Source organism: Balaenoptera acutorostrata, chromosome 2, assembly GCF_949987535.1.
Source record: "Balaenoptera acutorostrata chromosome 2, mBalAcu1.1, whole genome shotgun sequence".
Taxonomy (NCBI): Eukaryota; Metazoa; Chordata; class Mammalia; order Artiodactyla; family Balaenopteridae; genus Balaenoptera; species Balaenoptera acutorostrata.
In genome coordinates this window covers 158,237,031-158,255,873 of record NC_080065.1, presented here as the reverse complement: position 1 = coordinate 158,255,873, position 18,843 = coordinate 158,237,031, and the positions used below count along the sequence as shown (strand labels likewise).

The window sequence follows — 18,843 nt, the reverse complement described above, 5'->3', positions numbered from 1 at the left end:
ACAGCTGGCTATTCAAACCATTCCATGTTTTACTTTATTAAACAAATATTTAATGAGCACCTGCTAGGCTCCAGGCCCCAGCAATACAAAGGAGAAAATGAAATGCTACTGCCCTCACAAAGCTTATGGAATGTAATGTCAGGAAGGAAATAAAGTGAGGCAAAGGAATAGAGAATGATGGAGGTAGTACTCCTTTGATGGGGTGGTCAGGAAAGTCTTTCCAAGAAGTTACCGCTTCAGGCGAGCCCAGAATGAAGCAGAACACACAGTGACTTTAATTCCTATTCAAAATACATGAGTTTTTATTTAAATTAGAAATTAGACTTGCTCTCGTCTGGGGGGAGGGGGTCTGGTAAACAGGCCCAGACTCTATCCACTACTGATCTTGGAGGATGGATTTTAGCATCATAATCTGATACCGCTGTCCTCTCTGCATGGGATACAGGGAACTGCTTTCTAAAGGAAAGGAGCTATCCTGCCTCAGCTATCCTGTAGTCTCCTTCTACAATTTTAGGGCTTTAAATTCCCCTAGAAGAGGGGAACTAGCCAAATGCAACCATTGTCTGGCTGGATCTCTTTTCTTCCATTTGCTGTAATTTTTAGAACTCTTCCAATCAAAGGATCAAAAAGCTGCTTCTGATCACCAATGATCAGACTGCTGGAGAATCTACCAGCGCCAGCAGCTTCCCCTCCAGAAACAGTGTACCCGCCCTCCCCACCCCAGCCCAACAGAAGGTGGTTCTGTGACAGGAAACGTGACACCTGAGGACATCCGGCCAAGACAGCTACCTCAAGTTGACTCACTTTATAAACAAAAAATTCAGATGAGACTCTCTGATCTGTCCTTAGAACTACAATATTTGATGCAAACAAAATACCCATACTTGTAGTTGAGGTTTAACATCTACCTGAAAAGAAGAAAGAGGAGGGTAGCACAGGCAGACACACTGAAGAGCTGTGACTGCAGTGAACAGCAATGGTGCAGAGCTGAGAGTCATGGAAAATTCCACACAGACCCAGGACTTTCCCGATCCCAGCAGGCAAGGGAAGCAGACAGTACAAACAGTGGTTCGTCCTTTCAGGACAGACTGAAATACTGGCCAGTGCTTAGAGATGCTAAATAAAAAAATACGTTAGAGTCTCGCCTCTGTCTCCTCTCTTTACCAAAAATGTATAATACTGAATAAAAACACCATCTCCCAGTACTTTGTACGATGTGGGATAGAGATGCTTCTGAATTCTGACTTCACATTATAATCACCCAGGGAGCTTTAAAAAAAAAAAAAATGATGTTATACTTCACAAATGATCTTTCTTTTAATTCTCCCACAACATGGTTACGGAAATTGAGGCAGCGAGAGGTGAAATGATTCGCCTGTGGTCACAATACTAATTAGGTGGTAGCAGCTCCTGAACCCCAAATCAGGTCAGACTAAGGTTCTTAACAAAAGTTACCTTCTGTACAAAAGTTACCTTCTGAAATATTTTAACTGACAACAGTTCAGAAAGCATCAATCAGTTTAGCTAAATCTAAACTGTCTGGGAGTTAAAGAAACAAAGAATCCATCTGCTAACTATAGATGAAGTCCATCATGAGCCTTTGGTACCTGAGGTAAAGAAGAAATATCCAGAAGCAAGAAAGAAGTCCACTCTGCTTGCTCAGATCAGTATTCGGAAACTCTTTTGAATTTAATTTTACGTACTATTTTTCATGTTTCAAATCAAGTAAAACATCTTACTTAAAACAACAACAACAACAAACCAAAGTTCAAGAAAATTACTTGGGAAACAGCCCAGGTCAGTTCATTTGAAATTTCCTGGAGGAAATTCCCCCCTCTAACCAGCTGAGCTCTGCGTCTGCCCTTCTGATTACTGCTTGACTTCAGATTTTTCTTTAAAGCTGATAAACACAGCGGGGAGAACTGGAAGGAGAAAAAAAAATAAATCCACTCTGAATTGATGGAAGTGGGTGGAGAAAGAGATCATATTCCAATGAATCTATTACTTCATGTGTCCAAGAAAATAGAACTAAATGTACTCTTCATATTTGCCCAAACTGTTCCACATGTCTCCACAACCTGAAGTCCAGCCTAATAAGCTGAGCTTATTCAAACTACCGAGGCAGCTATGGCACGGTAGCATCTTTCAGAGAACTGAAGAGCTGGAATGCACCAGAGGTCAAGTTCACGTTCCTCATTTTAACAATGAAGAAACTATGTCCTAGGGAGCTTAATACTCCCACAGCGAATCAGGGATAGAGCTGGAAAGGGAACCCAGGCCTTCTGAGTCCCATGATACCAGGCTGCTTCCACAGGGTATTAAGGATGAAACAGATCAGGCAGCCTAGGAGTTCCTCTTTTATTCCACAATCATTTACCAATGCCATGCTCCAACGTCAGGCCCTAAGGATGCCCAGAGGAATCAGCTGAGGGGCCAATCCCCCCACCCTGCCCCCAGGGGCTCATGAGCTTGTGAGAGACAAACCAAGGGTGGTGGCAGAGTATGCTTTGGAAGAGAAAGGCAGAGGGTACTTCATCTACAAACACTCCTGGCCACTTATGAGCTCAGCTCTTGGTTATTAGAATTCTTCAAGCTCAAAATACGTCCTCCCCACAGAAAAGGCTATATACCGAGCTCTCTGAAATCCTGCTTTGTTCTTTTGTTCCACATTCAGATATGAGAACAGGGAACAGAGGCATGGTTACTTCCCAGTGATGCACAGGTCAAGCGGATAACTGCTCAGCTTCCCTGCTGGAATAGGGAAGTTCGGCTAGGACTTCTCTTCTGATCTGCTGTCCCTCCAGCGAGGGCCATGACAGGAGTAACCTCTATCAGTGGGTTCCTTAAGAAACAGCAGAGAAGTGACTTGCCCTGTCTCTACCGAGATGACCTCTGTCAAATATCCTTATCCCAATCCAATGACGCAAATTCTTTCAAGGGCAGCAATGTTATTATATACTATTAGAAAATATGGGATTCAGTATTAGATAGGGTTGGATTTTAATTTTAACTACATCAAATATTAGTGGAGTGACTCCAGGCAAGTGAGCTTACAACCCCGAGCCTCAGTTTCCCCTTTTGTAAAATGAAGATAATAATCCCTGCCTCAAGATATTAAAAATTAAAGGAGGGACCTCCCTGGTGGTCCAGCAGTTAAGACTCCACACTCCCAATGCCGGGGTCCGGGTTTGATCCCTGGTCAGGGAACTAGATCCCGCATGCTGCAACTAAGATCCCATATGTGGCAACAAAGATCCCACGTGCCACAACTAAGACCTGGCACAGCCAAATAAATAAGTAAATAGATTTAAAAAAAAAAAGGCCTTCCCTGGTGGCGCAGTGGTTAAGAATCCGCCTGCCAATGCAGGGGACACGGGTTCGAGCCCTGGTCCAGGAAGATCCCACGTGCCGCGGAGCAACTAAGCCCGTGCGCCACAACTACTGAGCCTGTGCTCTAGAGCCCATAAGCCACAACTACTGAAGCCTGTGCGCCTAGATCCTATGCTCTGCAACAAGAGAAGCCACCACAATGAAAAGCCCGCGCACCACAACAAAGAGTACCCCCACTCGCCACAACTAGAGAAAGCCTGCACACCGCAACAAAGACCCAACACAGCCAAAAATAAATAAATTTATATTAAAAAAAAAAGAATTAAAGGAATAATATATGAAAGTGCTCCGTGTAGTAGCTGACAAATAGGTGTTCAATAAATACTAGTTATTCCTTCTCTTTCTCTGTGAGACAGCTAAAAATGCATTCAAGCCACAGAATGAAATACAACCTATTTTACTTTACAAAGGAGTTTCTCATGCTGCACTGAGTCATGCTCATCTCCACCTCCTCTCCTGCCCCCACCTGCTCTGCAGTAGGCAGAATTCTAAGATGTTGCCCAAAATTCCCATCCCCTTGCGTACACAGCCTGTATAAACAGGGGATGGTGGATATGCAGGGACAGTCACTGCCGTGATTAGATTATAAGATACAGCTGGCTTGACAGAGAAAGACAAATACTGTATACTGCTTACATGTGGAATTTAAAAAATAAGACAAACTAGTGAATATAACAAAACAGAAACAGACTCACAGATTTAGAGAACAAACTAGTGGTTACCAGTGGGGAGAGGAAGGGGGGAGGGGCAATATAAGAGTAGGGAATTAAGAGATACAAACTATTATGTATAAAATTAGCTACAAGGATGTACTGTACAACACAGGGAATACAGCCAATATTTTATAATAACTATAAATGGAATATAACCTTTAAACATTGTGAATCACCATGTTGTACACCTGAAACTTATATAATATCATACATCAACTATACCTCAAAAAAAAAGAAAAAAGATACAGCTGGCTTTAAGGGAAATTTCCATCAACAGATGTATGGATAAAGAAGATGTGCAGGGCTTCCCTGGTGGTGCAGTGGTTGAGAATCTGCCTGCCAATGCAGGGGACACGGGTTCGAGCCCTGGTCTGGGAAGATCCCACATGCCGCGGAGCAACTGGGCCCGTGAGCCACAACTACTGAGCCTGCGCGTCTGGAGCCTGTGCTCCGCAACAAGAGGGGCCGCGATAGTGAGAGGCCCGCGCATCACGATGAAGAGTGGCCCCCGCTTGCCGCAACTAGAGAAAGCCCTCGCACAGAAACGAAGACCCAGCACAGCCAAAAATAAATAAATTAATTAAATAATTTAAAAAAAGATGTGCATGCACACACACACACACACACACACACACAAATGGAATATTACTCTGCCATAAAAAAGAATGAAATAATGCCATTTGCAGCAACATGGATGGACCCAGAGATTACCATATGAAGTAAGTCAGACGGAGAAAGACAAATATCATATGATATCACTCATATGTGGAATCTAAAAAACATGATACAAAGGAACTTATTTATAAAACAGAAACAGACAGACATAGAAAACAAACTTATGGTTACCATAGGGGGAAGGGGAGGGATAAATTAGGAGCTTGAGATTAACAGATACACACTACTATATATAAAATAGATAACCAGCAAGGACCTACTGTACAGTACAGGGAACTATATTCAATATCCTGTAATAACCTATAATGGAAAAGAATCTGAAAAAGTATATATATGTGTGTGTATATATATATGTATATGTATAACTGAATCACTTTGCTGTACACCTGAAACACTGCAAAGCAACTATACTTCAATTAAAAAGAAAGAGAAATTACCCTGAGTGAGCATGACCTAATCAGGTGAGCTCCTAAAAGGGACAGGACTCTTCCTGACGAAGGACATTTAGAGTGCGTGTATCACTTACTGATTCATTGCCAATCATCTTGCAATGCACCGTTTAATATGTGCTCTGTAATAAAAAACTGAATCCCTTTTTCTCCTTTAAAGTGAGCACGATGTTAAGCTTTCTCAGTAGAGGTAGCTGGAGGGACATAGCATGGGCTAGAACCTGGGGGAGTGGGCATGAGGACATTTGGTGGAATCTGCACAGGATCTGGCCCAGAACACGGTTCCTCTTTGATCTAGAGACTTGGCCTGGAAATAACCTTTCTGCAGCCCTCTCGACATGAAAACCAGAGCCCCTGCTTGGCCTACATGCTTTGAAGTCCTCCTGCTCACACTGGCACAAGAATTACCACTACACACCCAGGCCACTGATCTCTCCAGCCTGCTCTGCTGCCTGCACTCAGAGGGTGGCCAACTGCTTGCCCAGCAACTCCAGACCAACTCCAGCCTAGCCAAACTAATGAACTTCTCTGCTGTCTGGTGGGCTGAACTACACCTTCTCCAACAAGGTCTGAATTTTTTCCAAGTTTGTCCTTGCTTGGGTACTCTCCCTGAGCCCTAGGGTACCATATGGAGTTTCCTTCTATCTTATAGTTACTCTTCTGCCCTAGTGAATAATTATGTTAAATTTCCTGTGTTTAACCTACTGTGTGGTTGCTATCTCCTTACTGGACCCAGACTGCTACAGGATGAGGGGATTTGACACAAGGGAAGAGTCTCTCTTGTTAGCTTTGAAGATGGAGGAGCTACATGTCAAGGAATGTGAGTGTCATCTAGGAGCTGAGAGCAGCCCCCAACTAATACCCAAGCCAAGGAAATGGGACCTCAGTCCTACAACCACAAGGAACTTAATTCTGCCATAGCCATGGGAGTTTGGAAGAGGACCCCAAGCTCCAGATGAGAAGGCATAAACTTACTTTCCATTAACCTGATGCCAACTCTATCTCTGCTATGGCCCTTTCATTACTACAATACAAAAATAGGAATATGCCCTATTTTTGCCAGCTCTAAACTTGAATTATCTTTTCCTTTCTTTTCTCCATACTTTCTATACTAGGCTTTTCAGTTCAAATTCTCTTATCTGCCAAATTATAAATGAAAAGATTATATGGTCAGAGTAAGAAAAATAAACCTTTTAATATAGTAGATAATAATATGCTGGGCCAGGTACCTAGATTTCCTTTCCACTATCAACAATCAAGACACCCAAATATTTTACATGAATCCGTGAGAGAAATGTAAGCAAGTCTCAGACCAAAAAACTAAGTGAAGGCAAGTACTCAGAGAGGAAAATAAAGTGACTACAGGGTGCGTTCCATACTTTTGAGAGCGTACACTAAACCAGATTAACTTGAGCTTTTATTTTCAGACATCACAGGGCATGAAAAATGGCAGACAAAGCCCAGGGCCCATTGAAGGTAGAAAGTCTAATGGAAGTTTCACCCACACACCCCCAAAAAGCTAAGATCCCAAAGGGTTCTGTCTCAAGATAAGGAAAAATCAAACAACTCCCTTAAGTGGAATGCTAGGAAAATCAACTGTCTCAAATACAAACACCAAGAAGGAAGGAGAAAAACACTGTCACTGAGAACTGGTCTTCATGAACTTCATGTAGCCAACTACATGGTTTTAAAAAAGAACATACCAAGAATTTTACTTAATTTAATGCCACACTCGTGATGGCCTTAGGCGCCTGGCAGAAGCAATGTAAATACTTTCTGGAAGAGCCCACCCTCATACCAGGCCCCAAAGAAGTCATACATATAAAACTATAGGGAAAACAGAGAATTCCCTGGTGGTCCGCTGGTTAGGACTCTGCACTTACATTGCCGAGGGCCCAGGTTCAATCCCTGGTAAGGGAACTAAGATCCTGCAAGCTGTGTGGCACAGTCAAAAATAAAAACAAAAAAACACTATAGGGAAAGTGGACAGATGGCAGTCAAATATGACTAAATGCATATGGAAACAAGGCACCATGAGTGAGAGACAGAAAAGAGCAGACACAAACCTAAAGGGACTTCAGATAATGGAATGATCAGATATGCACTATAAATAAACTGTCTACTATGTTTTAAGAAATAAGGTACACTTAAAACACGTGCAGGGAGAAAGAAAGAAGGAGGAAAGGGAGGGAGAGGGGGAAGGAGGGGATAGGGAAGGAGGGAAAACAAAACTATAAAAGCAGCAAAAAGAACTTCTATAGAAATGAAAAATATAATACCTGAAAATAAAAAAAGTCAACAGGTAAAGTTCTGGTTCTGGTAATAGCAGAGTAGCTTATATCAGACTCATTCTATAGATAGTAATTATAAACTCTGAACAAAATATGAAAAACAACTAACTGATGGTACTAAACAGTGTCCAAAGCAGGTAGAGACTAGAAGGGATTCAATCCTTGAAAGAAGGAAGGAACCTTTATACAGCATTTCCCCTGAGGATACTGTCCAGTCCGTGTGAAGCTCAAGCAAAACCCTGCAGTCTTATTGGCTTGAGGTATCAACAGATGAAGTTCAGAGCTGCCAGAGCAGTTAGGAATTAAGAGGGGAAACCACAAAAAAAGATGTGTCACAAAGGGGAGGTCCAAAACCTGTGTATAAATTCCCCGTAACTCCTTGGCTCATCCCTGAACCATGAATGCAAATGCCAAGGACTGGTGGAAAACACCCAGAAGGCCGAAAAAACAGAGCAGAGATTTCCACTGCTGCGTACAACAGCGAAAGAGAACTTGGTAAACACCTCAGACTTTCCACTGAAACCTCAGAAGGGCCACATCTTAACGGAGAACTCACTCTAAGGGCAAAAACTGAAATAGATCTGCCCCAACAAAGTGTAAAACCAACCCTCCACAGGTTTAAGGTGATCAATTAATAATTTAACTGTTTGTTAGAAAAAATTTAACGTTTTTCAGAGGAACGAAGTTGAATCCAGAATGTCTATCATCTACAATATCTAGCATTTAGTAAAAAACACACATGCAAAAAACGCAAGAAATGTAATCAACAATCAAGGACAAAGGAATCAACAGAAGCTGAGTCCAAAATGACACAGATGATGTAGTTAAAAGGTAATGTCTCTTAAGTAGGTGTGGCCTGCGAATGGCTATGTACTAGAGGGCAAGGAGCTGGAGTTCTATCTGAGGAAAATCAAGGCCCAGAGAAGCAAAGAAATCCTCCTCCTTCCGATGTTAGCTCATGTAATAAAGGTGTTTATTGATCTAAAACAAACTCAAAACAAAACAGCATTATAAATATGTTTAAGGACTTAAAAGAAAAATTGGCTATAAAGAATGAACAGATTGGGAATCTCAGAAAATAAGTTAAGACTTTAAAAAAGAACCAAATGGAAATTCTAGTACTAAAAAGTATAATATATGAACAGAAAAATACTTGGATGAATTTACCAGAAGACTGGAGATGACAGAAATAGTGAACCTGATGAGAAAAACAGAACCTATCCAATCTGAAGAAACAGGGAAAAAATATTGGAAAAAAAAAATCAAACAGTCTAACATAGGTGGAATTGTAGTCTCAGAAGGAGAATGAACAGAGCAAAAGAAAAAAAGTAGACCATAGGCTGAAATTTTCTCAAATTTGGTGGAAAACATTAACTTAAAGATCCAATAGCTCAGCAAACCCAATCAGAATAAATTCAAAGAAAACCATACCTATGCACATCACAGTAAAACTATGCTGAAAAGCAAAGATAAAGTGAAAATCTTGATAACATCCAGAGGACAAAGAATGCATAAAGAACAATTATGCAAATTACAACCGAGTCCTCAACAGAAACAATGGAGGCCAGAAGATAATGGAAGAGCACCTTTAAAGTTGTCTGAAAGAAAGAAAGAAAAAAAATCTTTTCAGCCCAGAAAAAAGTCCTTCAAAAATGAAAGTGAAATAAAGACATTTTCAGATAAACAAAACTGAGGGAATTTGTAGTCAGACCTGTCCTGTAACAAATACTACAGGACTTTTTTCAGGCTGAAGACATACCAGACAGAAACTCCAATCTACAAAAAGAAATGACCAATTTTAAAAATGATAAATATGTGGGCAAACACAAAAGACTTTTTTCTCTTAATTTCTTTATAAGACATATGATTCTTTAAAAATTGTAACACTGTAGTAAGGGTTTTACAACATATAAAGATGTAAAATATATGATAATAGCACAAGGATGGGGAGTAAATGGAATCATATTGTTGCAAGATTGTTACATTTTACCTGAAATGGTTCAATATTAACTCTAAATAGATTGTGAAAAGTTAAGAACGCATGTTGTGTGCTTCCCTGGCGGCGCAGTGGTTGAGAATCTGCCTGCCAATGCAGGGGACACGGGTTCGAGCCCTGGTCTGGGAAGATCCCACATGCCGCGGAGCAACTGCGCCCATGAGCCACAACTACTGAGCCTGCGCGTCTGGAGCCTGTGCTCCGCAAGAAGAGAGGCCGCGATAGTGAGAGGCCCGTGCACCGCAATGAAGAGTGGCCCCCGCTTGCCCCAACTAGAGAAAGCCCTCGCACAGAAAATGAAGACCCAACACAGCCAAAAATAAATAAAATAAATTTTAAAAAAAAGTATAAAAAAAGAATGCATGTTGTAATCTCTAGAGCAACATTAAAAAAGAAAAACACAAAAAATAAAGGAAAAAAAAGAAAAATACAAAAGTATAGCTAAATGCCATTGGAGGAATTAAAACAGAATACTCAAAATATTCAATTAACCTAAAGAAGGGCATAAAAGGAAGGACAGAGGAACAAAAATGAGTTGCGACAAACAGAAAACAATTAACAAAATAGTGAACCCAAACCTAGCTATATCAATAGTTACAGTAATTGTATAAGGAATATCCATTTGCCAAAAGGCAAAGACAGTCAGAATGGATAAAAAAGTAAAAACAAGCCACCTACTGTCTTCAAAAAGGCACATTCTAAATATAAAGACATAGACACAATGAACATAGGAAAGGTGGTATGGTTATTGATCAGACAAAGTAAAAACTGAGTTAAGGAGTATTACCAAGGATAAAGATTGATATCTTATTAATATAATGACAGAAATGTCAATTCATCAAGAAGACATGACAGTCATATATATGCATGCTCCTAATAACAGAGCTTCAAAACATATGAAACAAAAAAAGGATCTTTCCTTTAAAAAGAGAAATAGAAAAATCCACAATCATAGCTGGTGATTTTAACACCCTCTCTCAGTAATTAATAAAAACAGACCAAGAAAAATCAGTAAGGACAAAGAAGATTTGAACTACCTTGATCTGATGTTTACAGAACATTCTACCCAACAGCTGGAGAATATACATTCTTTTCAAGTGCACATGGAATGGTTATCAAGATAAGACCATATGCTGGGCCATAAAATACGTCCCAATTTCAAAAGACTGAAATCTTACATAATATACCTTCTGATAAGATATCTAGAAAGGTGCCAAATATGTGGAAATTAAACACCACAATTCTGAAAATGAAAATACAGCATCATCAAAATTTGTAGGGTCTAGATAAAGTGATGCTTAAAGGGAATTTTATGGTATTAAACACTTACATTTAAAAAGAAGGCGGGACGGACTTCCCTGGTGGGGCAGTGGTTAAGAATCTGCCTGCCAATGCAGGGGACATGGGTTCAATCCCTGGTCTGGGAAGATCTCACATGACGTGGAGCAACTAAGCCCATGCGCCACAACTACTGTGCCTGTGCTCTAGAGCCCATGAGCCACAACTACTGGGCCCACACGCCACAACTACTGAAGCCTGCACGCTCTAGGGCCCATGTGCTGCAACTACTGAGCCCACGTGCTGCAACTACTGAAGCCCGTATGCCTAGAGCCTGTGCTCCGCAACAAGAGAAGCCACCACACCGCAACGAAGAGTAGCCCCCGCTTGCCACAACTAGAGAGAAAAGCCCACGCACAGCAATGAAGACCCAATGCAGCCAAAAAATTAATTAATTTAATTTTTAAAAAATAAAAATAAAACAAAAATGAAATAAAAATAAAAACAATAAAAAGGAGGGACTGCCCTAGTGGCACAGTGGTTAAGACTCCGTGCTCCCAATGTAGGGGGCCCGGGTTCGATCCCTGGTCAGGGAACTAGATCCCACATGCATGCCACAACTAAGAGTTCACATGCCACAACTAAGAGTTACCATGACACAACTAAGGAGCCCATGAGCTGCAACTAAGGAGCCTGCCTGCCACAACTAAGACCAGGCACAACCAAATAAATAAATTTTTTTTTTTTAAAAAGGGAAGTTTAAATCAATGCTCTTAGTTTCCACTTTAACAGGCTAGAAAAAAGAGCAAATTAAACCCAAAGTAAGGAGAAGGAAAAAAAGAAAAGAGAACTGAAATAAATGAAGAGATATACCATGTTCATTATCAGAAGACTCAATAGTTTGCTCTCTCCAAACTGATCTATAGAGTCAACACAACCCCAATTAAAATCTCAACAGGCTTTTTTGTTGTTGTTGAAACTGACAAGTTGATTCTAAAATGTATATGGCTATTTTAGAATAGGCAAAATAAACTTGAAAAACAAACAGAGGACTTACATTTCCTGATTTCAATATAAAGCTATAGTAATCAAAAGAGTGTGGTATTACCATAAGGCTGGACAAACAGATCAATGAACAGAAGAGACAGTCTGTAAATAGGTTCACACATATATGGTCAAACCATTTTGAACAAAGATGCCAAAGCAATTTAATGGAGAAGGGAAAGTCTTTTCAACAAATGGTGCAGACCACTAGATATCTGTATTGGGAAAACAAAACAAAACAACAGCAACAAAAACAAAGCTTGACCCCACCACTTTAGTGCCTGTGGCCCTTGGAAGCAGTCTTGCCTAACTGCCAAACCCTCTCCAAGGTCAGGCTATAGCGGAAAGCCTTTAGGTCCAAGTCCTTGCTTAAGAAGATAAATGACAAGAAGAAGTTCAACAGGTCTCATATCTTTGTTTACCTCAATTTTTGCCGGAAAAAAATTTTCCACACCTCCCAGGACCATCTAATATGACCCAAATCCCATTCCCAGATTGCTGTGCTCTTCTCAACACTCGATCCAACTTTGCTCCCTTTCGTTTCTCCCAAACCCTTGCACTGTGTTCTCTGTAACTTGGTCAGTGATCTGCCACTCACCTTCTATTCTCGCACTTCCCCAACTCCAGCATCACTGAAGCCGGGCTCCCCCCTGAGGCTCTCTCAAGCTGAGAAGGCTGCTTATTCTTACAACAGATAGCTCAGGCTTTGGCAATGGCGTCAATAACTTCTTTGCTCCCTCTGCTGCCTGCAGACAATTCTCTCCCACTCTCATGAAGAACTGCCTTCTGCTTGGGTATGCGTGCCTACTGACTTTACTACCCTCTCATTTGTCCCAGTCACTCCTCCTTATCTGACAGAGGAGGCTTGAGCTTGCCCTTTGCTGGCTCTTCCTCATCTCTACAACACCTAAACGTTGGCATTCCTCAGGTTCGGCCCTAATCTCTCTTCTCTTCTCTCGCCATCGCTTCCCTTTGGTCAGGTTTCTCAGCCTTAGCACTACTGACATCTGGGGCTGCATAATTCTGCACTGGGGGGAGGAGGGCTCCACTGTGCAGTGCAGGATGTTCAGCAGCATCCCTGGCCTCCACCTGCTGGATGCCAGCCCCATAGAAAACCACTGCCTTAGGTAATTACATGCACTCGCATGGCCTCCAATCTCTCTTCTTATATCCAGTTTCCTATTTGGTATCTCTTAGAAGGCTCACAGGCATCTCAATCTTAGCACGTCCTCAACTGAAGTTTTGTTTTGAAATTTGTCCTGTCCCAAGTCTTCACCATCTTGGTAAATGGCCCAATCCAGAAACCAAGGACCCATCGCTGATTCCTCCCACCTCCTCCACCTGCAGGACCAATAAATTCTACTCCCAAATTAGTTCTCAAATCTGTGCACCCCCTTTATCTTCATTATCACCACCTCAGACCAAACCACAAAGATTCCTCACCTGAATGAATGCCGTAACCTCCTAACTTGTGGCCCTGCTTCCACTCTGGCCTCCAAGCAGTCTGCTCTCCACAGAGCAGCCAAAGTGGTCATCCGACCAAATCACTCCATTATTTAAAATCTGAAAAGATTTCCTATCCACTTAAAATAAAACCTAAACCCCAAGCCCATAAAATCCTACATGACCTGGCCCCCACCTAAATCCCAAACCTACCACTCCTCGCCTCACTCTTAAACCCCATCACACTACCCTCCCAGAACATTCCAAGCTCCTTACCTCTCAGTGCCTTCAGTGTTGGCAGAAGACCCTGCCTCCAGCTGCCCCCATGGCTGACTCCTCCTCCAACAGGCTTTCTGTGAGCGCTCTCAATAAACGCTCCCTCCCTCCCACCCCTTCACTGTTCTCTATCCTCCCACCCCTTCACTGTTCTCTATCACAGCACCCTGTTTGGCTCCTGAAAGCACCTTCTCACTTTGTCTATTACAAATCAAGAACAGTTTTGCTGCTGCTGTTGTTAACCTGCTTGTCTGACTCCCCTCACTGGACTGTCACCTCTAGGAGGGCAGGGACGTGGTTCTCTATCATATACCCAGGAACTGGCACAGAGTAGGTAATCTACGAAATGCTTACTGGTTGAATTCTAGGGGAAGATGGGTAACAAAGCTGTGGAACAAACAGACAACTATAAATGAGAGATACAAACAGAAAAACCTACGAAGGCAACAAGCAAAACAGAACATGGCTTCCTCTGGCTATCCACCTGGGAGTTCCAAGCTGAAAGGAGCAAGGGCAGGAGGACTTCATATCTCAGGAACAAATTGAATTTTAATTACCCACTGTTTTCCAGGACTGATGCCGCTATTTCCTTTTATTAGCAGACATCACCAAACAAGACAGGAGAGAGACACACAAAAATTACCAATCTATGGAGAGACAAGACAGACATTTCACCTATGCCAAACACATCTCCTGTCTGAAGGAGCTTCAAAGCTGGAGGTGAAGACAGAGTCCACCAACCAGCTAACAGAAGGTCATATACAGGTGCTTCTACTGGCCAAAGGTGAGACAATTTGAACAGCAAAGGGATATTAATTATACTGGATTGAAATACATCAAATATGTTTAATTGTATCAGATCATAATGTTACTAACACAAAACAAAAATCATTATTCGCCACTGAAAGATGCTAAGGAAACAATTTATTATTTGGAACAGGTAAGCAGAGAGAACAGCACACATATATCCTAGCTTTTCTTTGTGAACTGTTTTTCAGTTATTTGAATAACAAAATAGTTGATGAAGTAAATCTTTATGGACATATTCTAGCTAATGAATAAATAAGAAGTTATAGAAATAGAACATCATCAGTGATGCCAACAACACAAAGAAAAATCAGACGTTATGTACCCCTGATGAAAATATCCACACCATTTACAAAACAGACTTAACAAAAAATTGAACCTGAATGTGATCTAGCCCCTAAGTATCCCTACCAACTTACAGGAAATACAGAAGAAAGAGGATTATGTTAAATGACACCATGGGTATGCAGTTAATAAGGAACAGACTCTGGAAAACTATGGGGCAAACAATCTGGGTTTTTTTCTATTAAAATATGCCAGGAAAAAAAGAGATTTGGAGAAGAAACCAATAAAGAGAGACTTGAAAGACACATCCGCTAATTGCAATGCAGGGTCTTTATGAGCATCTTCATTCAAACAAACTGTAAGATAAATATATAAATAAAGTATATGAGACAACTAGAGAAATTTAAATGATATTTGATGATATAAAGTAATTAACTTTTTTTGTGTGATAATGGTTTGGGGCTATACTTGAAAAAAGAATGATTACCTTTTAGAGATATACATATATTGAAATATTTACAGATAAACTGATGTCTGGGATTTGCTTCAAAAAAATCTGGGGTGGAACGGGAAAGTGTGTAGGGATGTAACAAGATTGGCCACAAGTTGATAATTTTTCAACACGGATGACAGGCATGTGAAGGTTCGTTCATTACATTATTCTACTTTTGTAGAGAGCATACAGTAAGTTTTAAAAGTCCAAAAACAGAAAGTTTAAAAAACAAAACAAAGCATGCTATAGTTAAGAACATTCTAGAAACTGACTAGCTGTGGGTACTTGGTGGGAAACCAAAGTGAAGAACCCTGGCCCTGGGAGGTAATCATGTCCTGTCCCCAAACTGGCTCTAGAGCCAGGACCAAAGCAAGGCTGGGCTCAGCTGTGGATCTGCAGATTCCTGGACACATAGGGGAAAGTGTCTGAAGGCTGTGCAGGTCCTGTGTGATGGGCAGTACTAGGGGGCTGGAGAAGTGAGTGAGGGGGACTCGTTTGGGGGCCACAGAGTAGGGGTTTGGGGGAATGCGTAGATGAGGAAATCTCTTTGGAAAGTGACTGGCGGCTTCACTGGCTCTCTGTTTGCTGTCTGTCTCCCCTCCCTAAAGAAGGCAGGGAGGGGACTTCCCTGGTGGCACAGTGGTTAAGAATCCGCCTACCAATGCAGGGGACATGGGTTCGAGCCCTGGTCTGGGAAGATCCCACATGACGTGGAGCAACTAAGCCCGTGCACCACAACTACTGAGCCCGCGTGCCGCAACTACCGAAGCCTGCGTGCCTAGAGCCCGCGCTCCGCCACAAGAGAAACCACCGCAATGAGAAGCCTGCACACTGCAAAGAAGAGTAGCCCCCTGCTCAACACAACTAGAGAAAGCCCACGTGCAGCAGCGAAGATCCAATGCAGCCAAAAATAAATTAAAAATATAAATAAATTTATTTAAAAAAAAAAAGAGGGCAGGCAGAATATTTCTGCTATATATCCAGTGCCTGGTACACAGTAGGTTCATTATAGTATTATTAGTATATATTATTATTAACAATAAATAAGTTGAGTGAATGAACTCTAATAAGGCCCAATAAAATAAATGCTACAAAGGCAATGTAAGCAAACTGCTTACAAGTAACATATAGTTCTTTGAGTTAAAATAATTTATTTTTAAAAATCACTGATAATACTACATTTTTCTTATCCTTTGTTATAAGTTTTCACACACAGCATCTTATTTAAAAATTTACCAAACCACACTACAACATAATCAGGCCAAATATTATTCAGCCTAGCAGAACCAAGGTCTCCTGGTCTCCTAGTCAACATTTCTTTTCCTATATCACTCTGCTGGTAAGATTTACAATTAGCCAAGTGCTAAAGATACAGCATGTTTTCCAAGAAGCAATTGTACCTTCACAATACAACACTAAATTTCTAATTTACCCCTAGGATGTGAGTTTTGTAACTCTGGGTAAGCTACAACATAACCCGACATTAACAACTAACCAAAGACCAAGAGAAAGTATAGAATAGTAACTAAAAGGCCTGTATGCTTAAGAAACAAAAGTGATCTTGTGCCTTAGAAAGGAAACCAGATGTAGAGCATTCAGACTTTACTGTGCTGAACTAGCAACACAAGCTGGTTGTACTGGCAGAGATCCTGATTTATTCAGAGCTCAAACAAGGTTCGGCTGGCGGAATCTAACCTTGAACTAGAACAAACTGGAAGGAGGGAAAAAATGCCACAAAGAGAAGGCAATTCAAAAGTCTATGAATGTATTTCAAAACATGACTTTGTTTAGGAAATCTAGTTTCTTTGGGGGTGTCTTATTGCAAATGAGGTATTTTCAAAAAACTATATGTACTAGTGCCAAACAGTAAAGTGTCCTTTGAATTTCAAATTAAATTTATTACAGAATCCCACCCCTTTGTGGAATAAGGTATGTGAAATACTTGGGATTTGAATTCCACCTGTATGCTTCAGGCAGATATTTTGCTAAATAGGATATATGATCAGGTTTCAAAGAAACAAAAGAAAAAAACAATTGCATAAAGTCTATACCATCCAGCTCATTTCCCCATAAAATGGCCTCCAGAAGCATTTAATGTTGGAACACTGCGTACTAACTAACTTTATTAATACACTGATGACAGTACTGACCCACTGTCAATAGAGCAGTCACCAGCACATTGGGACAAAGGAAAAAAGCTAGACAGCAAGCGGTAAGGGCTCACAGACTGTCCTCAACTAAGTTACTAAGACTCAAAGTGACATAATTTCCAACCAAGTCCAATTATTTTATTTTATACTTGAAAATGAAGATAGGAGGCGTGAGACTGACAGGTCTCCTGCCTGTTTTAAAGACAATATCAGGGGCTTCCCTGGTGGAGCAGTGGTTAAGAATCCGCCTGCCAATGCAGGGGACACGGGTTCGAGCCCTGGTCCGGGAACATCCCACATGCTGCGGAGCAGCTAAGCCCATGCGCCACAACTCCTGAGTCTGTGCTCTAGAGCCCACAAGCCACAACTACTGAGCCCACGTGCCACAACTACTGAAGCCCGCGCGCCTAGAGCCCGTGCTCCGCAACAAGAGAAGCCATGACAATGAGAAGCCCGTGCACCGCAACGAAGAGTGGCCCCCGCTCACCACAACTAGAGAAAACCCGCACACAGCAACGAAGACCCAACACAGCCAAAAATAAATAAATAAATAAATTTATTTTTTAAAAAAAGAAAACTTAAAAAAAAAAGAGAGTAACAGGAAAGTTAACCAGATTTCAAAGACGATGGAGGACCAGAAAGTCACAAAACATTTTAACCTCATCTTGGTTTAATCTCAAGTCATTCCTCTGCGCAATAATTTTGTCTTTTTTTTTTTTTTAAGACCCCACCACTAACCTTACTGCTCATGCAGCAGAGATCAAAGGAATGAAAACAAAGGCTTTTTCAATTACAGGACCACTCCTTGGCTCCTGGATTGATTAAGAGCTCCCTTGCTGGAATTTCTAGACTCGGTAGGATAGGCTGGTACTCAGTCACCCCTACTTAAACGAGGAATTCTTGATGATGCATGTACTTCTTCTCATTTACTCTTCAGAGCTAAACACAGCTAGGATAAAAATGCCCTCTATTCGCTACCTGTCAGACTTCCATTCTGGGGGCTGAGCTATGACCTGAAAAAGCCTCTTTACCTTTCTAACTAAAAAGAAAAGACTAAACAAGCCCTGCATATAAAGTCTCATCACATAAGCACTCGTATTGAGGCAGTGAAACAACATCATCATCATTTAGCCAAACTTCTATAGTGCTATATGTATGGTTCAGCTTTAAACACTTCAAGTTGCACTGAAGCAAGTGACCGAATGGCCAGATAGCCAAAATTCATGGTAATAACTCTTTGTCAGGGGCAGATTTTGATCTATGCCAACAACCAGAATTGGCTCATACCCACAAACCTCTTTGAAAAACCTTAGTGCAAAAGTCCCAGGATACAAGAAATTTATAGATTCAGAGCCACAGCCTTTCATCACAGGATTAGAATGCTGTTTCCTACCACATGTGGGCACTAAGCAAGAGCTGGCCATCACCAATACTTTCCATATAAGGAAGTCTCAGGAAGCTAGCAAGCTCTCTTTAAGAAAAGAGAATTGCTGGTTCTAAACTCTTAACAAGCAATCCCTAAAAGGATAGATTCTATGGTATGTGAAATATAT

The 18,843-nt window shown here is 41.2% G+C and overlaps 1 protein-coding gene across 3 annotated transcripts in view; it reads right to left on the bottom strand.

Annotated features, from left to right (window-relative positions):
• ATP6V0E1 (ATPase H+ transporting V0 subunit e1) overlaps positions 1-18,843 on the bottom strand; it is a 39,752-nt gene that overhangs the window by 14,439 nt on the left and 6,470 nt on the right. The window lies entirely within an intron of this gene.